This window comes from Schistocerca cancellata, chromosome 10 (genome assembly GCF_023864275.1).
Source record: "Schistocerca cancellata isolate TAMUIC-IGC-003103 chromosome 10, iqSchCanc2.1, whole genome shotgun sequence".
In the NCBI taxonomy this organism is placed as follows: Eukaryota; Metazoa; Arthropoda; class Insecta; order Orthoptera; family Acrididae; genus Schistocerca; species Schistocerca cancellata.
In genome coordinates, this window is record NC_064635.1 from 204749689 (window position 1) to 204764271 (window position 14583).

The 14583-nt window shown below is 38.7% G+C and overlaps 1 protein-coding gene across 1 annotated transcript in view; it reads right to left on the reverse strand.

Moving 5' to 3' along the window:
• Positions 1-9356: 9356 nt before the first annotated feature.
• LOC126106269 (trithorax group protein osa-like) overlaps positions 9357-14583 on the reverse strand; it is a 147957-nt gene continuing 142730 nt past the window's right edge. The window contains exon 11 of the mRNA XM_049912492.1: positions 9357-12863. The gene's annotated coding sequence lies outside the window, so the exon portion shown is untranslated. The remainder of the gene's footprint in view (positions 12864-14583) is intronic.

The window sequence follows — 14583 nt, forward strand, 5'->3', positions numbered from 1 at the left end:
TCAGGATAAGGAAATCAGGCACAAGTACATAACAGCGATCTCAGAAAGGTACCAGTTAGTTCAATGTAGTCAATTACAGTCATTGGAAAAGGAATGGACAAGGTACAGGGACACAGTACTAGAAGTGGCTAAAGAATGTCTTGGAACAGTAGTGTGTAAAAGTAGGATGAAGCAAACAGCTTGGTGAAATGATACAGTCAAGGCAGCCTGTAAAAGGAAAAAGAAGGTGTATCAAAAATGGCTACATACCAGAACCCAGGTAGACAGAGAAAGTTATGTTGAAGAAAGAAACAAAGCCAAACAGATAATTGCAGAACCCAAGAAGAAATCGTGGGAAGACTTTGGAAACAGGTTGGAGACTATGGGTCAAGCTGCTGGAAAACCATTCTGGAGTTTAATTAGCAGTCTTCGAAAGGGAGGTAAGAAGGAAATGACAAGTATTTTGGACAGGTCAGGAAAACTGCTGGTGAATCCTGTGGATGCCTTGGGCAGATGGAGGGAATATTTTGAAGAGTTGCTCAATATAGGTGAAAATGCGATCAGTAATGTTTCAGATTTCAAGGTAGAATGGGATAGGAATGATGATGGAAATAGGATCACATTTGAGGAAGTGGAAAAAATGGTCAATAGATTACAGTGCAATAAAGCGGCTGGGGTGGATGAAATTAAGTCAGAACTCATCAAATACAGTGGAATGTCAGGTCTTAAATGGCTACACAGGATAATTGAAATGGCCTGGGAGTTGGGACAGGTTCCATCAGACTGGACAAAAGCAGTAATCACACCACTCTTTAAACATGGAAACAGAAAAGATTGTAACAACTACAGAGGTATCTCTTTAATCAGCGTTGTGGGTAAAATCTTCTCAGGTATTGTTGAAAGGAAAGTGCGAGTATTAGTTGAGGACCAATTGGATGAAAATCAGTGTGGGTTTAGGCCTCTTAGAGGTTGTCAGGACCAGATCTTTAGCTTACGGCAAGTAATGGAGAAGTGTTACGAGTGGAACAGGGAATTGTATGTATGCTTTATAGATCTAGAAAAGGCATATGATGGGTTCCTAGGAGGAAGTTATTGTCTGTTCTACAAGATTATGGAATAGGAGGCAAACTTTTGCAAGCAATTAAAGGTCTTTACATGGATAGTCAGGCAGCAGTTAGAGTTGACGGTAAATTGAGTTCATGGTTCAGAGTAGTTTCAGGGGTAAGACAAGGCTGCAACCTGTCTCCACTGTTGTTCATATTATTTATGGATCATATGTTAAAAACAATAGACTGGCTGGGTGAGATTAAGATATGTGAACACAAAATAAGCAGTGTTGCATATGCGGATGACTTAGTTGTGATGGCAGATTCGATTGAAAGTTTGCAAAGTAATATTTCAGAGCTAGATCAGAAATGTAAGGACTATGGTATGAAGATTAGCATCTCCAAAACGAAAGTAATGTCAGTGGGAAAGAAATATAAACGGATTGAGTGCCAAATAGGAGGAACAAAGTTAGAACAGGTGGACGGTTTCAAGTACTTAGGATGCATATTCTCACAGGATGGCAACATAGTGAAAGAACTGGAAGCGAGGTGTAGCAAAGCTAATGCAGTGAATGCTCAGCTACGATCTACTCTCTTCCGCGAGAAGGAAGTCAGTACCAAGACTAAGTTATCTGTGCACCGTTCAATCTTTCGACCAACTTTGTTGTATGGGAGCGAAAGCTGGGTGGATTCAGGTTACCTTAGCAACAAGGTTGAAGTTACGGATATGAAAGTAGCTAGGATGATTGCAGGTACTAGTAGATGGGAACAATGGCAGGAGGGTGTCCACAATGAGGAAATCAAAGAAAAACTAGAATGAACTCTATAGATGTAGCAGTCAGGGCGAACAGGCTTAGATGGTGGGGTCATGTTACACGCATGGGAGAAACAAGGTTACCCAAGAGACTCATGGATTCAGCAGTAGAGGGTAGGAGGAGTCGGGGCAGACCGAGGAGAAGGTACCTGGATTCGGTTAAGAATGATTTTGAAGCAATAGGTTTAACATCAGAAGAGGCACCAATGTTAGCACTGAATAGGGGATCATGGAGGAACTGTGTAAGGGGGGCTATGCTCCAGACTGAACGCTGAAAGGCATAATCAGTCTTAGATGATGATGATGATGATGATGAATTCGATACATAAAAATATCTACTCATCAAGTGGCAGCAGAAAACACACACAAAAGGCTATTGTGATATTTACCATACAGAATGAGGAGGAAAGAGACAACAAGCAAAATAGTGGAGATGCACAGTGGAATGAGTTGTGTGAAAATGAGAAATAATAGGAACAGATTGGTTCCAGCAAACAGGAGGTGTGAAACAGTGCTGTTCATTGTCACCTCTTCTGTTCAGTGTGGCCTTTCCTTCTCATCCCGTATGGTAAGTCTCCCCTGACCCGCAGTTCTGGGTGACTTTCGCAAAATTTACCCTTTTCCTAGATCTCTCAAGTCCTCTTCCTTCACCTTTCTTCCTCCCCTTCAACCCTTCTGTTTGAAGAAGGAGCCACTGGCTCTGAAAACTTGCGCATCACAACAGCCTTTGTGTGTGTGTTCTGCTACCACTTGGTGTGTATATTTTTATCTATCCAATTAAATAACCTAAAACAAAGATGATGTGACTTACCAAACGAAAGTGCTGGCAGGTTGATAGACACACAAACAAACACAAACATACACACAAAATTCAAGCTTTCGCATCCAACGGTTGCTTCATTAGGAAAGAGGGAAGGAGAGGGAAAGACGAAAGGATGTGGGTTTTAAGGGAGAGGGTAAGGAGTCATTCCAATCCCGGGAATGGAAAGACTTAGGGGGAAAAAAGGACAGGTATACACTCGCGCGCACTCACACGCACACACACACACACACACACACACACACACACACACACACAGACACAAGCAGACATTTGTAAAACATTATCAACATCAGATAGTTTTCATTGTTAAATTGCTATATTTGTTAGAATAATGTTGAAGGTATAAATTCACAGAAGCAAGTAAACTCAATGCTGTCTGCATTGCAGCAACTTCTTGTGCAATACAATGATCTTCCAATAGAGTATTTGCCCATTTTCTGGAAACTGTCTTAAAAGCTTAATTACGTCATTTAATGCTCTTGAGATGCTTTTTCCCTTCTTGAATTTCAGTATTCTTTTATAAAAATGGAAATGAAATTCAAATAATGTGAACGCCCACTAAAATGCTCCGTTCGTGTCATGTGATGCCACTGGCTAACTCGCTGCTCCTACTGTCGTACTGCCAATTCACAGTGGTGTCCTGTTTTGGAGTTTATGTTACTGACACTGGGTTATAAATGATAAGTAGTACCACACTGTACAAATACATCTACCAAAACTCCTGAAAAGTTTCTTTTGAGTGTTCCACAGAATTAGAAGACGTGTAATATGTGTTTGCACTGTACCAGCAAATTGCCACTACGTCAACACCCAAGTTTACTAACATTATTAAAAATGTGTTGCACTGTGAAGTTAACATTAACTTATTTCTGAGATATGCTCTCCCACTGTTATAACAAAGGATAGTGTCACTCTATGAAATTAAACTGTAGTTTTACCTGACTACACCTCAATTACTCAGTAGCTCAGTCATTAGAGCAGTAAACTATCGAATTTTATAAGACAATGCCCATAGATTGCTGGTTCAAATCTAACATGGAAGAATATTTTAACTTATTTGAAAAACGACTTAAGTGTCCTCCTGTATGAAAACCAAATCACAATCACAAAACTTCACCGCACTCATCACAAACGGAATATTATTGTGTTTTCCTTGCTGTTTACATTTGCAATCACTGTTCACACACATCACGTTCAAAATGATATTTTCTAGTTAATGTGACCACACACTATTTCCTTTATTAGAAACAATGTTTTTATCTTTGTACTGCCCAGCTAGGATCTTTATCATTAAACTTCTGCAGTTTCATCACCTTACATAAAGATGAAGTAAATCTGCTGCACATGCTAACATTAGTTTACACTAACAAACATCACAGTCCTTACGTTTGTGTCACCTGCATGTTGCACATGCTTTATATCTCTCCGTATTATAACATTGTCCTACACCTCGTTGTGCTGTGGGCGTGTGGCAATACCTTCATTACCAGCAATGCTTTCCAAAAAATCTAATTGTTCATTCGCAAAGTACATGCATTTATCCCCTGTTGTCCGTTTCTCAGACTAAGATTAATGTGAAGCTACATATAATACATCCGACAATCGAAACAACTGCTACAATCAGTTCTCGCTAATGCTGTTTTCGTATTTTGTGTAAAACTTTTGAAAATATGTATTATATGTAGCTTCACATTAGTCTTAGTCTGAGAAACACACAACAGAGAATAAACGCATTTACTTTGTGAATGAACAGTTAACTTTTTTGGAAAGCATTGTTAATAGTGAAGATACTGCCATACATTCACAGTACAACAAGGGGTACGATAATGAGGTTATACAGAGAGATATAAAGTATGTACAACATGCAGGTGTGGCATCACCAGAGCATCAGCCAGTAACAGAGTGTTTTCAATCACATGGCCAGAGCTTGGTATTTTAATTACATTGAAGTAACAGATATTTTGTGAGAATATTGATTGTAAATGCTATTTAAACGTTATAATCAATCAGGATAACAATAATCCAATTCATATTTTTAACATAGAAAAATAGCCTTTTATCTGGGTTAATGTGGACTCCAGACAGCACAGGTAATCTGAAAATACTCACATTTTTACTAGACACTGCTGTTTACTGATTCTACAAAATGTGCTACATGTCACATTTGGAAACCTACAGCAGTACTTACACATTATTCCCCAAAAACAGACAAGTTGTTTACAAAATTACACTGAAAGCATAATGTATTTTTTATAACTTACCTTCAGTTCATATAATCATCCAGTTCTTTTTTTTTCCAGACAACAGTTTCCGTTTTCTGGAGTGTCAACACACTAGTGTTATCAAATTAATTTTGTCCTGTTTACTCTAGGAACAATATAACAAGGAGAGAGAAAAAATTTATTCACCAAGCAGCAGCAGGAGATAACGATTATAAAAGACATGGAAATGCACGAGCTTTTGGTGCCAGTGGCTCCTTCTGGCAGAGTGCAAAGAAAGAGGGGTAAAAGTAAATGACTGGTGAGGTTTAGCAAATGGGAAGAAGGTCCCTTAGAATGCCAGATCACTGGAGACCTACTGGATTGCCATCCAGTAGGTCTCCAGTGATGTGAAGGAAAGACCAGTTGTAGATGCCTGTACTGGATGAGATTTAAAAACCTGGGGACTAAATGGTGGATTACGGGGCAATAAACATGGCAGACATTACTGAAAAAAATATTGTGAAAGAGTCAATAAGAGTGGGAAGCTAAGTGTATTGTGCAATGTGAACTGGTAGCCTTTTACACTGGAATTCTAGCACCAAGTTGTCAGTAAGGATGAATGGTTCAAAATGGTTCAAATGGCTCTGAGCACTATGGGACTCAACTGCTGAGGTCATTAGTCCCCTAGAACTTAGAGCTAGTTAAACCTAACTAACCTAAGGACATCACAAACATCCATGCCCGAGGCAGGATTCGAACCTGCGACCGTAGCGGTCCTGCGGTTCCAGACTGCAGCGCCTTTAACCGCACGGCCACTTCGGCCGGCAAGGATGAATGGGCACAGTCAATGGGGGAGTGTACTATCATCTCACAATATCCTGTTGCAGAGCATGCTCTATATCCCAACAGTTGTGACCTCTGTGCCCATTCCCCCAAACGTGGCATCTTCTCCCTCCTCATTTCAGTTTTCGAACTCTGCACGTGCGAACTGGCTTTACAAGATGTGCTTGGTTTTTTCCTCCCTCCTGGGCTAAATTTAGATATTTTCTGTACCCCTGGCATTTTTTCCGGTAACCGCTGCTTTTCTTTGCTCTCTTATTTTTCTATATATTTTTTTTCTGCCAACCTGTCCAATTTTTCCAGACACCTCCCCCCCTTCCCCACCTCACTATGTACTTAGCTTTACACCCATACTGACCTTTTCATGATTTTTTTTCCAGTAATCTCTCTCGTGTGTTCTAAAATATCTTCCACCTTTAAGTTCTCAGGATTTCAATCTCCTCCTGTGCAGCCACCTAGAATCAGGTTTTTCTTGCTGGTCATGTCCAGTGAGTCTCCCCTGATCTGGGTAGCTTTCCCGTAGCTCTTCCCATTTTCTAAATCTCACTAGTCCTTTTCTTTCCCCCCTCTTCCTTTCCTTATAAACCCTCAGCCAAAAGGAGGAGCCACTGACTCCAAAAGCTCTTGTGTTTCCACATACTCTAATAACAGATTTCATTCCCTCAGTGGTTACGTTAACAGGTTCCTTGATCGCCTCGTACTCACTCCCTTCCTCCATCAAATGTACGTTTTCCACTATATCTACACCTTTGAACACCTCAAACCTGCTTTGTAACCAGATCCTTAACTATGGATGGGTAAGCTGAAAGCTAAATAATCCACAGGAGTTTGCTGTGTATTGAATTACTTGTTTCACTGGCCCAAGCGATTTGCTTTCTCATATAGTGCAAAGAAGTAGTACACTGAAACTTAGGTAATCATAAGATGCTATATGTGGCTGCAGTAATATCGATCAGGGGCCATTAGCTGCAAGTTCAAGTTTTCACTCAGTATCTGTAGTGTCACATGCAAATTTCCACAACACTGTGAGTCACCTGCTACAAATAACAAAAATGCCACTGACCTGTGTTGGTCACAAAGTCTGAAAAATTCAAGTGGCACTGATACAGTAAAAACCTGATATATAGTGATCCAGTGTGCCGCCGATTTGGATATGACACGGTGTAAAAATCTTACCAGTCTGCGCACGGCATTCCTGTAGTAACATTCACCCCTGCAACATTTAAGACATGCATGCAATAACCAAAAAGGATTGAGGTAATTAGGCTCAAACCTAAGAATTTTCTGATCATCACTGTCTCAGGACTGTCACTGAATAGATAGATTCCTGTGTGCTTGTGGTGGTGTCGCCCAGATAGGAAAACAAGTTTAGTATGTGAATGTGGTATACCTGAAGGAACAGTGGCAATAAAATTATAAGTTTTGTAAATATAGATAAAAATGACATGGAGAATAAACAGAAGAAAGATGATAGATAACACAACAAAAACCAGTGCACTTGAAGAATGTCTTTATAAATGGTTTTTAATACAGTGTTCCTAACACATGTGAAATACTGGAGAATAAAAGCAAAGTGTTTATGTAATGGAATGACAAAATGAACCAAAACCATATTCAGTAGTTGTATCTGATTAACAAAAAGCAGTACACGCAAAAGAGACTGTATGAAATTACTCACCAAAACGAGGTGACTTACTTCTGTAAAGCAGTGAAAAATAGAACCTACAGTAGCTTGCAGACAGTGTTGTGTTCAATCAGTATTTTGTAGCATGCTTTTATTATATATATATATATATATATATATATATATATATATATATATACCTAAAAACAAAGACGATGTGACTTACCAAATGAAAGTGCTGGCAGGTCGACAGACACACAAACGAACACAAACATACACACAAAATTCAAGCTTTCGCAACAAACTGTTGCCTCATCAGGAAAGAGGGAAGGAGAGGGAAAGACGAAAGGATGTGGGTTTTAAGGGAGAGGGTAAGGAGTCATTCCAGTCCCGGGAGCGGAAAGACTTACCTTAAGGGGAAAAAAGGACGGGTATACACTCGCACACACACACATATCCATCCACACATATACAGACACACACACATATATATATATATATATATATATATATATATATATATATATATATATATATATATATATATATATATTTAAAAACAAAGATGATGTGACTTACCAAATGAAAGTGCTGGCAGGTCGACAGACACACAGACAAACACAAACATACACACAAAATCCAAGCTTTCGCAACCAACGGTTGCCTCGTCAGGAAAGAGGGAAGGAGAAGGAAAGACAAAAGGATATGGGTTTTAAGGGAGAGGGTAAGGAGTCATTCCAATCCCGGGAGCGGAAAGACTTACCTTAGGGGGAAAAAAGGACAGGTATACACTCGCACACACACACATATCCATCCACACATACACAGACACAAGCAGACATTTGTAAAGGCAAAGAGTGAAACTCTTTGCCTTTACAAATGTCTGCTTGTGTCTGTGTATGTGTGGATGGATATGTGTGTGTGTGCGAGTGTATACCTGTCCTTTTTTCCCCCTAAGGTAAGTCTTTCCGCTCCCGGGATTGGAATGACTCCTTACCCTCTCCCTTAAAACCCATATCCTTTTGTCTTTCCTTCTCCTTCCCTCTTTCCTGACGAGGCAACCGTTGGTTGCGAAAGCTTGGATTTTGTGTGTATGTTTGTGTTTGTCTGTGTGTCTGTCGACCTGCCAGCACTTTCATTTGGTAAGTCACATCATCTTTGTTTTTAAATATATTTTTCCTTCGTGGAATGTTTCCTTCTATTATAACCGTATATATATATATATATATATATATATATATATATATATATATATATATATATAGAGGGAAACATTCCACGTGGGAAAAATATATCTAAAAACAAGGATGATGTGACTTACCAAACGAAAGCGCTGGCAGGTTGATAGACACACAAACTCTTTGCCTTTACAAATGTCTGCTTGTGTCTGTGTATGTGCGGATGGATATGTGTATGTATGCGAGTGTATACCTGTCCTTTTTTTCCCCCTAAGGTAAGTCTTTCCGCTCCCGGGATTGGAATGACTCCTTATCCTCTGCCTTAAAACCCACATCCTTTCATCTTTCCCTCTCCTTCTCTCTTTCCTGATGAAGCAACCGTTGGTTGCGAAAGCTTGAATTTTGTGTGTGTGTTTGTGTGTCTATCAACCTGCCAGTGCTTTCGTTTGGTAAGTCACATCATCTTTGTTTATATATATAGACACACACACACTGTTGTGCAATCCAGTATTTTATTTGGAATTCCTGTAGTGTCACTATTTGGTCAGTGTTTGAGTGAAGTGTGTCAAACTGCTGTATTTCATAATTTTTTAACTGTTATTTTCTTTAAAGTTGAATACTGTGCAAAATATAGTACAATACAACACTGCATTGTGTGCCTTTCAAAACCGTTTACATGTATTTCATCATTCCAAAGCTTGCTCTCGATATACTGCAGTTACAAAATAATGTGGGGGTAAAGCACGTCACTCGGCAACTGCATTATATTGGGCTTGTACTCTGCATGTGTAATCTGTTAGCAGTGAAGCACAAGTGCGATGGGAACACCTTGAGGAAAGAAGATACAGCAGTAAGGAGACTTATCACACATTTATTCTCTGACAATTGAAAACAGACAATATAATTGCAATATTTTGTTTCTGATAAATATGACAAAAAGCACAATCATTCTGCGTACTTTTACGATTCATTCTGCTGTCGGTGATTATAGATCAGCATTTTTTTCATTCTATGTCCATCCTCTCAAAAAATTTTAATCACTCACTTTGCTCTCTTTTGTGACATGCAAAGGCACCTACTGAAGGCAACACAACCCAACACACTAAATGTGAGCTAATGCACTAAACACTTGCCGCAAGGGTTTCGTAGTTGTGATTGTGTCTGACACTAAATCCAAAACTGTGACACCTGATTGTATTAAAAGACAGTGGCACTGGTTTTCCAAGACACTTGTCATTATCAATGTTTACACATTGCATAGCAGCTCCCGCATCATTCTCTGAACAAATCTAATTTTATTTGTAATTTTCTGCACATGGAGATGATCTAATCGCGTTTCCATATGCACAGGTACAGCAAAGTGATGATGTACAAAACACTGTGCCACAAACAGAAACATTTAACGAGAACGTGTATCGCATCACTCCAAATTTCTGAATCTCTCAGTCTGACAGACAAAACAGATCATAGATGACATTCATTTGTGCACCATAATTCACATCAGTTTGTGATGGCACAGAATGTGCACTCTATTATTCCACAAGCAAGGTGGTGGGGAAATTCCCTCTGAACAGGGTTAGCAGCCAGTGACGTTGCCTCTGCATACAATCAGTTGTAAAGTTCTCCACATTTCATACAGAAGCAGATGTAAAAAATACAATTTACAACTGCCAGCTTCCACTCGTGGCTAAAAAAATAAATCTGGTACAGTAACTGAAATAACACAAGACTGTCTCAATGGAAAACTAAGTTAAGCCCACATAGCAGTCAGAGTAAAATCAGTACATAAGAAGTAACCAATGCTTCCAATAAGCCTGAATGAGTACTGTTCCCATTTTGTTCACCTGCAAGAATGCTGCATCACTTAATGAAGAAGACGGGATATAGGGTTGGGCAGGTGGGAACATCGGACATAGGAAAAGCCAGAGTGGCTTTTACAAAAGTAATCATTCTGGACAAGTTTTGTTCAAAAAATTTTTAGTTACTAAAATCGCTACTTTATATTTCCACAACAGTGTTATAGCATATGTATATGTCAATTACTGTGTCCAGCAAGCTCCACAGCTGTCGTCTTCTTATCTCCAAACACCTACACCCCTTTACTGCTCCCAAAGCAGCAATTTGTGTTTAATGAAATAAAACTGGTGTGATGTTGCAATAAGCATACTGCCTCAATTCTCACCATTTGGGCTGTTGTGTGCATTACACACCAACAAACTGAGTTAATTGATCACAGGCAACAGCAGACACAATTACCACCGGTAAATGGTGGGAAATTATTACAGCTTGTAATACCACCACATCTTCAACAAAGCACTTAACATACAAGACAACATCACCTTATGTGAGGTTGCTGAACAAGTTTTACAATTTAGCTGGGCTGTCAGAAACCAGTCACGACAAGACCGATTGATACATAACAAATAATATATTATCACTTACTGTAGTAATGCACAGCATATTGGAGACATGACAAACAGCCGAGCACAACAAAAAGAAACCTGTTACAGAGCCAACAAAATGAAGGAAACATAATATTTAATAATTTTTTTTTTTGCCAGAAAAGCTCAAGTTTTTGCAAAATGTAAAGATTCCCTAACTCTGAAACCACACAAACCACATTTTTTTATAAATATCAATTTTTCACTTTTTTAAATTAAATATATATTATTTATTTATATATATAGATATATCTCTTTCTGTTCTATATTAATAATATAGTACTCTACTCTCTTTACAATATTATAGTACAAATTCTAGGATTGTGAGCATTCTCTTGTGTTCATTACTCAATGCACAGTAAAACAAATGCTCTCATGTTTTTAAATGTTCTGTTGTAGCTTCTTCTCCGAGTGATTCTCGGGTGGCTTGAAACAATTTCCAGTTTATGAAGTGTGACCTCATTATTGTTTCTCCATTTAAGGCTTCTGACACACGCAGGTTTGGAGTCAGTTCCTACATCTGCTTTAAAATGACAATCATACAGAGTACAGAGGCTGCGATCATTTCGACAATGTAGGGGGAAATAGGAATAGACAGGATTCTATTCCTAATTCTGCTGGTAAGCTTCTATGCAACAACAGCACTTGAGAAGGAAATAGTGGGAATTTCTTGTATATACTAAGAAAGATGTGGGGCAAACTACAAATCTTTCATAAAAAAAATAATACAAATTTAAAAAAAGTTACCGATACAGGGTACTCTACCTTGATAACCCATTATTTGTTATTTCATTAAATATCCTCATTTTACGAGCTCTTTGGTTCTAACTATGAGGAATTTTTTGATAAAAGAAGGACTAGAAAGAGTAGCTGCTGTACCCAATATTCCTTTATGAATTAGGCTTGCTATAAAAATATGTACCACAAAAGCATTTTTGATTTTATGTGTATGTAAATGGCAAAAACTATATTAACATCAGTAAGTTCCTATGGTACCCATGTACACAATGGCACAACTTTTCCTCTGAATTCCAGCCAGTTCATTCACTTAGCTAACAGACAGAATAATGAAAAATCCTTCTAGCAAAAAAAAAAAAAAAAAAGTAACATTTCCAATATTTGGGTGACACAAAGAAAATGTTTGGTGTTCTGTGCCTTCCCAGTACTCTGGTCATTACATTTTTAACGTACTTCACTCAATTTCATCTCAAAATAAAAAAGCAATATGATAACATCACTCCGTAATATAACAACAACATACAGGGAACTAAAAAAAATTACTTCATGTCGATCACCAATTAATTATAATCAACTTTAAAACAATACATAGCACCCGAATCTCCATGTGCTTCAAAATACTCTTTCTTCTAATGAGAGAGGCCAAACAGAAATCATCAGTTTGACACACCAGGAAATACTCCTCTTCCTGGTAATTAACAATGCAATAAGCAACTGAATTAAGAGTAGAATAGATGTTAACTAAATGAAGAAAACCTCCTGTTCTCACACATAAATCTAACCAGTTGAGAAATGATAACAACAAAACAATGTGGCATTTCAATGCAAAATATTTGACACAAATAGTGGCGATCTACAAATCAACTCTGTAATAAAGCAGTTCTAAGTTACCACGTACGAAACCGTACTCATTCTCATTTCAGTACATACATATACATGGCATACATATAAACACACGTGTCCCACTCGCCCCAGACACTGACACACGAAGGGCACGCAGAAGATCAGGTGCACAGCTGCCATTCACTCCCGTCCCTGGTCCACAGTTTCCTCTTCACCACTCGACTCTGTTCACTGAATGCATGGGACACTGTCATGGATAAGCTGAGAAGTCATCACACATCTCAGTTGGATTGCAGCACACTAGGCACCAGCTTGTGAGGCAGGACGAGCCAAAGCCTGCAAAGAAAGAAGAGAGACACTATTAAGAAACGTGCCAATGACCTGCAGAAGGCAAGGTAGTGCATTGTTCCTTTACTGGCACATCCAAAACAGGCATGTAACAACTGACAAAACCCACTCACATTCACAAAAGTTTCCATCAGTATTGGAAATAGAAACATAAAAAAATCTTACGGCAAAAATATCTTGTTTACATTAATGATTTATGTGAGATTACTAAATGTTCATTCATGTGGGAATTACATTGTTAGCCATGCCAAACTATAAGATAACAATTAGTTAATGTCTTGTTACCCCAAAACAATATTTGTTATGAACCCCTTTGGTGCAATGGGTGTGTATACACATCCTGCTACACCTTTCTCCAGGTGTTGTGGATGTGTATACATGTGCCAATTGGATTTTCCTGCACTGCTACAGAAGTCTGAAAGCATCCTGATTTGCCGACCTCTCACCACTGTGGACACGTTACTTCCAGGTATTAGTAAACAAGAAGGTTTCGAGTATTTATCATACAACATATATGTGTCACTGTGTGCTACCGTTTGCAGAGAACCTCATTTTGATATCTCAAATAATTTATGAGATATGACAATTGTAATTACCACACAATTCGCAATGGGCAATGACACGAACAGGCACATTGCACGCTACATTCCTTCAGATATAAAACCCAGTAACTTGAAAATGAAATGAGATTCCTTCCTGGACTCAGTTTTAAATAAAATTTCGATATCTTACCTACATTTCATTCACTGCAATGTATGAGCTAAAATCAATCATATACAATTTTTATGCAATGCATTTTTATCTCCGCAAAATCTTTGAAATTTCGTACAGTGTTTTACTTCATTTAATGCAGCACAGTAACTGTGGCATATAACAGCAAGAAATTCAGTCCTTTATCAAGTGAAGATATCGAACTGTAATAGGTGCAAAAATCAAATTTTTTCAACAAACAGTTTTCAAAAAATTGTATGATAAGCATTTCATATTGGCCAGAATGCCATCTCTCAGCACAGGCACATGCATTTGGCAAGCAGTATATCCATAACAAAAGCAGCCTCAGCACAAAATGCAAAGAGCTCGTCTGTAGCAGGGAAAGGGTTAACGGGGTAAAGAAAGTTCTCGTACAAATAATTTAGGAGTAAAAACCAGAAAACACACACACAAACAAAGTGCAGCTACATTGTGCTGGATAAATACAATTGTGTGGTCAGTGGCACAAGGCAGTTGCACAGGTGTGTGTGTGTGTGTGTGTGTGTGTGTGTGTGTGTGTGTGTGTGTGTTTCTCTAGCTCACTGAATGATTTATCCAAAAGCTAGCAAGTTTTCAGTCCTTTTTTTTTCTCTCTTTGTAGTGTATTCACTTCTATTAGTTGGTGAGTGGTCTCTTTTACTCATAAATTATTTACAGTACCTTTTATTGTCATACTAACTTAGGGTTTACCTGTTACATGTTGTTGTCTTCACTCTGGAGATTAGACTGATGCAGTTGTTCCCCCAGATCAATTCTATGCACTCAACTTCACATCTCCATATTTACTGCAACCTCCACCCACTTGAACCTGCTTATCTTATTCAAGCCTTGTCTCCCACTACTATTCACCCTCGCCCCCCCCCCCCCCCTCCCTCCCCCGGCCCACCTACACACCTTCCTCCATAACAAAACAATTTCTTGGTGCCTTGCGGTATATGTCCTTTCAATCTATCCCTTC